Genomic DNA, 6,728 nt, shown 5'->3' on the forward strand with positions numbered 1-6,728 from the left:
TTAAGCAGAACCCATGTTTATGCCCATGCATACAGACATTAACATTTAAGCTGATAAGCAAGAAGAATCCAGGGTCAGGCAGAAAACTTGCTGCTTCCCCAGAGAGTGAGAAGTGGTCTTGTGCAAGAGACAGTGACTTTCTGGAGATGCCCTGAAAGCTTCTATGAAGTTTCAGCAGTGGATGGTATCTGGGAAAGACTTACGGTTATGACTGGGGTGTGTGTGGGGCCAGGCAGAACCTTTTCCTGAAGAAACAGATTAATCGTCCCTGCTACACCTCATCTTGACACTGGGTTACTTATGGTACAAGACACCCAATCCAGTGCTGTAAATGCACGCCTTTGTCCATCCCATGTGCCTGCGTGGCTTTTGTGAGCCTCCAGGTGGTGCACAGGTCCTCACGGCCACCATTGGTGTCTGGCTGGGCTCTGCCTTCACGCTCAGGACAGGCAGTCTGTGGTTCCACCACGGTGCTCACGCAGGGGATGGCACTTCATCTCCTCTCTGCCCTCCCTGTCACCGTGCCAGGTCAGAGACTGTGCAGAGCCCCTGTAATTAAACCGGATAAATAAAGTCACATTGCTCATAATTACTGTGGACAATTTTGTGTAATTAGATGTTAAGTGTGGTATCCACTCTCCTTTATGGCCCTAGATAAATACCTGCACCTTGACTTAGAAGTCTGATAGGAAATATAACTGCTTTGTTGCTCTCTGTGTAATTAACTACCATTAAAGCCACTAATTAGATCGTAAGTTTTAAATAAGATGCCCTAATTATCTTTGGTACACAGTGAATTGATTTGCTGGGGCAAAGCCTTCCAAAACGAAAAAATACCTTTTGGCAGTTCTGAGGGTTATTTCTGTTGGATTACGTCTCTGTGTCGCAGTCTGCAGGAGCACATGTTAAAGGTGCACCACGCACTTGCCAGAGGAGATGTCACTTTGGTGCCTATGACGCCGAAGGACGCAGAAGAGGAGCAGATGTCCCCAGAACATGGTCCCTACAAATAGCTCTGAGTGCGTGCACACTTCAAGGAAGTTGTTACTTCCTGAAAGAAACCTGATTTTGTTGTGATGAAGGACATGCTCTAAGCATCTAAACATTGTCATTGTTCCCATTTTACAGAAATAAGGGAAAGGTTTCAAGCAGTGGCCTCAAGGACGTAGAAGTTATGGTACCACATCAACTGTCATTTTCCAAACACACAATGAGGCTGGGAAAGGAGCAAGCTGAATACTGTACAGGCAATCTGCAGCTACACCTTGATATTAGCAAAGCGATTTGTTTCTACTTCATTGTCATTTGTTTCGGGCAGTTTTCTGTGACTTTCCCAGCCAGCAAGCACTTTAATCTCCTGGGCTGTGGAAGCAGAGAATACGGTGTGCACAAAGAGAATATAATCTAGCGAACACCCACATCTGAAACCCGATTATAAAAAACTGGTGGCCAATTGCAGAACAAATATGCCATATGGTTTGGCATTCAAAGCTATCTGACTTTGCATTTCATGAGCTTCTGATGTTTGAGCAAAGGTGAGCCAAAGCCAAGGCAATTCTCAGGGCAAAGACCTGCACAGAGATTTCATGGTGTAAATATAAGATATGGAATCAAAGAATATTCTCAGAGCTTTTCATCCATTTTAATTGGAAGAAAAATGTATGCTAGGCTGGCACTTCAGTGTTAGCTCAAGGTTATAGGTTCAGGACTATACTGGATTTTGATGAATTCCAACTGCAAAAAAAAAATCAGAGAAAGCTGAAGAATAAGGCTAAAAAGGCATGGAAGGGCAGAACCAAGCAGGAGGGATCAGCAAAGACCCAGACAGAAAAAAAAAACATCTTTCCTGTAGCCCATTTTCTCTTTTCCCCAGGGTCAGGTGAAGCTGGAAGCTCCTCGGGGTTGGCCTGAGTCTGGGCGGAATGGAGCTGCTCTGCGAACAACCATGTGGCAGTAGAGTCTTTACTAGAAACTAAGATATAGAGACAACTGCAAATTGTTTCATTATTTTGTGGTTGTAATACTAACTCTCTGCTTGGACACAGGTGATAAGAGAAGAAATACACTTTGATACAAGCAGTTTCTCTATGGCAGAAAAGCAGCGTGCTGTTAAGCCCTTGTCCTACACGCTCAACAGGGCAGCTGAGGGGCTGGATTTTTCTGAAATCCCTGAAGTGAGCCCAGCCTTTCTCGACCTCTGTCCTCTGACCCCTTCCCAAAAGTTCTTACCCTCCCTCAGTGAGTCTTGGATGAGAAATGATCCTTTGTTCTCCGAAAACCCTGGAAGCCACTTTCCCTTCTCATCACATTTCAGAAGAACTAAACTCCATTATTTACAGGGCTTGTGTAACACGAGATTTTGTTCCTGTCAAAGCTCAAAGTTTCCTTGACTAAGTGAAATACTAGTTTATTTTCCCCTCATCTGACATACCATTTGATGCCTTCGCAGGTTTGATGCACTGTTGATATATCTGAAACTTAAGGCTTTGAAAGATGATTGAGGAAAGTGGAAGTATTTTAATAGAAATCAGTCCTTCACTCCTAGCTTTCACAGATTTGCACATGCTGGTGTTGGACTTCTTTGGATCTTATACGCTTATATCAAATTAAAAGGAGATTTTTTGTTTGTTTGTTTTTGTTTTTGTTCTGTTTTCTTCTCTTTCTGAGAGGCCAGGGTATTAATTGCCAAGCACAGCACCTAGGTTGTAATTCAGTGTTTTACTCCTGCAAATACCTTAGGCTCCCAGGAACATTTTGAAAGGTCAAAGGGAATTTTAAGCAGTCCCCTTCCTCTGTTGCTGCATCCAAATACACAAAAAATGAGAAACAATCACTAGATAAAGATACTTAGCCATGTCCCAAAGACAAGACACACAGCACATTGTGCTATTTTCGGGGTGGTGGGCAAGCCATAGTTTTCCTTGCTGCCACTGACATGGAGATAATTCTGCTGAGTACAGATGTCTAGGACAGTGCTGATCTTGTACCCTTAGGGCAGCTCCAATAAAAGCCAAAAAAAACCCAACAGTCTAGCCCATTCCACTGCAGAACAGCCTTCCTCACCATTCCTTGTTTTACTTAACGTTCAAGTCTTTAAAATAAAAAATAACCCTTGTTCCCTGGCCATTCTTTCCTCTCAGCTGCCCTGCTCCTTTTTTTCCTTTCCCTCCTGCTCTCCTCCTTCTGCAGGCTTCGGCTGCAAACCAAGTGGGACTTTGGCAGGCAACCTGCTGTGTGTGATGCACGGCTCCAGGTGCTTCTGGACCTGCTGCACTTCAGGTGAGTGAGAGGAGGTAAGGAGGTATGGAGACATCACCATGACTGCTGCAGCAAGGCTGCAGCTCCAGCTACAAGCACCGCGAAGTTAAGTGCGATTGCAGACTAGATAGACTTGTCTGTTCTGCAATAGCACTGACATGGTTGTATGCACTAATGTCTTTCTGATCTCCGCTGAATTTAAGGGAAGACTGCCTTCCTCTTGCTTCCTGTCCCCAGTAACAAAGCAGTGGCCTTGGCTCACTTTGAGGAGAGCAAGCATCCGTGCCTCTCCTCGTACCTGTTGGCTGAGCACAGAACAAAGTACAAGCAAGAGAAACACAGAGTGGAAAGTTGTGTGCAGGCTGCAAGACTGCTCTCCTTTGTGGTAGGATCTGAAGTTATTTGTTACACCTTTAATTCCTAGATGAATCGAGAGAAAAAATAGTCCTATGTTCTTATCCTCTGGTGCCACGGTATTGTGCAACCCCAGCAGCTTAATCTCTTTCATACGGAACCAAAATAATGTGAGTGATAATGTTGTGTTCATGAATAACCAACAGGTAGCTGTACCAAAGCACACAAGACAATGGGAACAATTATGGCCCCTTCTTCATGACTCACTGCAGGAACCTACTGCCGCTAAAGAAAAACCTTTTGACACCCTCTCCCAGTCTGTTCCCACACATGTTCCTCTTAGAATTTCAATATAAGATTAAATTTGAAATGTGTAATTAATTGGCTAAAAAAATCCCTTCGTCTACAATAAACACCTGCAAGCCCTCACTGGGTGCACCTTTTCTGCAAAGGTTCCAATAGCTCCTCTGCCTTTGACTTTGGGACAGGTTTTTAAGGCCCAATTAAGTAGATATTTTTCCAATATCCCTACGTGTTAATAAAAGGCACCACATTATCAGTGCACTGTTTGGATGGGATATTCAGTGAGACTGACTCCTACAGGGAGAGAAATCAGGAAGCAGCCTCAGAAATCCATTTGAACTTTCGGGAAACTATTTAATAAAGCATATTCTTAAAATAGCCAGGGCACATCTTCACTGGAAACAACTTGCAACACAAAGTTAAGCCTCCATCTCTTAAATAAAGCTTAATCTTTCACAATTTGAAATGTACCACTTTGCAAGATTTCTATACAAAACCAATCGCTTAATTTTCATTGCAAATAAGATGAAAATCAGAACAAAGGAGTCGGTTCCTTGGGAAACCACATAGAGCAAAACTCTGAGTTTGATGCAGACTTACCCCTGGCCCCAGGAGTCACAACGCTGTACATCCATAAGCCATCTGCAGCTGCGGGGCCAGGCTTCAGTCACTAGCTCCCACCTTCCGTTCCTAACCTGTCCTAGCCACATCCGTGCTGGCTGCACCTTCTGGGGTCTAAACTAATCCCTTCCAAGTTTAGTTAAAAGACTCCCATCGAGCTCAGATAGGTATCAGACCAAGCTTCATTGACTCCTGCTGGCGGAGAGGCAATCACTCAGCAGGAAAGAAGGGAGGTGATCCTTGCATGTGCAGTTTATAACTCTCTAAGGGATACGGACAGCAATTACACATGGTCCAGCCTGGTGCAAGCCTGGGCAGTGAACCCACCACCAATTGCTCGTGTCTGAATATCCTTGAGCAATTTCTCCTGTGCTATTAAACATACAGCTTCCCTACTGCCCAAGGTAGATAAGGATGTAGATTTTGCCTCCAGCATGCCCTGTTGTTAGACGGTCTGTCAGCTCCAGAGCACTCCCGCTCACTGGAGCGGCCCATGTAATTATAAAGGAAGGGTAATTGAAATAAGGAGAAAGCAACACTTGAAAAGGAAGCAAATGATTCAGAACATGCAGAGCCATCCACCCACATCAGCAGGGTCAGGAGGTCTATCAAGCTTGGAAGCAGAAATGCTTTTGTCTGGAAGGGAAGAAAAAGAAACCCTAATAGGATATATTTATAATCTTAAGTACTGGAACTTCTTGTTTTCTTTTTTCTTAAAGCAATCCCTCTCACACTGCAAGACAAGAAGCAACAAATATATTCAAAAGAGGGACAACCTTTGCTAGCAGTTGACAGCCACTGTTGGCCAAAATGTGAGACGAAGACAGGGGGTCTCAAGAGGTCTGCCTCTGCCCAGCACTCCTGCTTTTTAAATAGAAACTGAATCCCACTCTTGCTCCCTCTCTAAAAGCCTGGCCAAGAAGATACCATTCCTTCTGTCTCAGCCTTAACAAGCAAGAACTTACGACCAAACCTATTCCTTCGGGATTTGCAAGCCAGGTGTTTCAACTCCAGTGCCTTGATTTCTGGGCCAGGCCTGCAGACTAAGCAAGAGCCTCAGAAGCTGTAAATTGACATTGCTCCATCGACTTCAGCAGCATTAAAACCATTTGCACTAGCAGATGATCTGGTCCGCTGTTTTATATACCCATTTTTTCCCCTCAGTTGCTTTTTTAGTCTCACCCATGCCAAAAATATTGAAATTTCCTAGTCTCTCTCTGAAAGATTTGAGAACACCAACCCTCGACACTACAACCAGGGACACGAAGTGGAGAGATGCAGGTTACAGAAAAGATTCATGGCAATTCAGGACGCAGCAACCTTCCAGGTCCCCGTGACACATACTTCCTAAACACCAGCACAGTCTTACACTAACCAGTTTCATTGAGAAAGTGGCTGAATATTGTATTTGCATTTTCTGAACCTTTTAGTGTTGGCCTGTTATTAGTGGGAAGGAGTAAGAAGCTGTAGATTTACCAGAACCAGCTCTGAGCCTCCTTCCCTTCACGTTCATGGGTAGGAGCGACGCCAGGCTTCCATCCATCCCCTCAGAGCTCAGGAGACAAAGTCCAAAGGCACCAGCAAACTCCTCGAAGACCAAGCCATAGACTATGACTTGTGGAGGAAAAATAAACTTCTGTGTAGCTTTTAATGGCTCAATTCAGACACTTTGTTCCTGTCAGAGGCTTCTTGGGTGTCCCTGAGCATGCCTGCCTGTCCATGCTTTGGAGAGCGTTCCTCTGGGGCAGCTTCCCAAACCCACAGGTAAATATTTTTCTCAGATAATGCTGCCAGTAAGCACTAGCTTACAGACACGTTAGTAAGCATTTTCCATGCTTTGTGAAGCACTTTGTGCATTCCAGAAGACTCCCAGCAGCCCAATCGCACCTTTTACATAGTCAAATGCTTTCCACTTTTAAGAAGATCTGAAGCAACGCTTTATTTTCTAACTCACTTCAGCAGTTTTAAACACAACTTGTCACAGCCCGAATTATTTTCTAATTTTTTTTTTTTTTTTAAGCAGCTTGACAGACCTCTGGGGAATTTTACCCTCAAGTTAAGGTTATTTATCCTTACGAGGAAGAGAGAAAACCAGGGAAAACGTTTAAGCCCACTATTTTCTGAAGGCCCCGGCCTGGCCCCGCCCGGCCGCGGCTCCTCCGCCCCTCAACGCGGCCGGGCCGGGCCGAGGC

Source organism: Cygnus olor, chromosome 19 (assembly GCF_009769625.2).
Source record: "Cygnus olor isolate bCygOlo1 chromosome 19, bCygOlo1.pri.v2, whole genome shotgun sequence".
NCBI lineage: Eukaryota > Metazoa > Chordata > Aves > Anseriformes > Anatidae > Cygnus > Cygnus olor.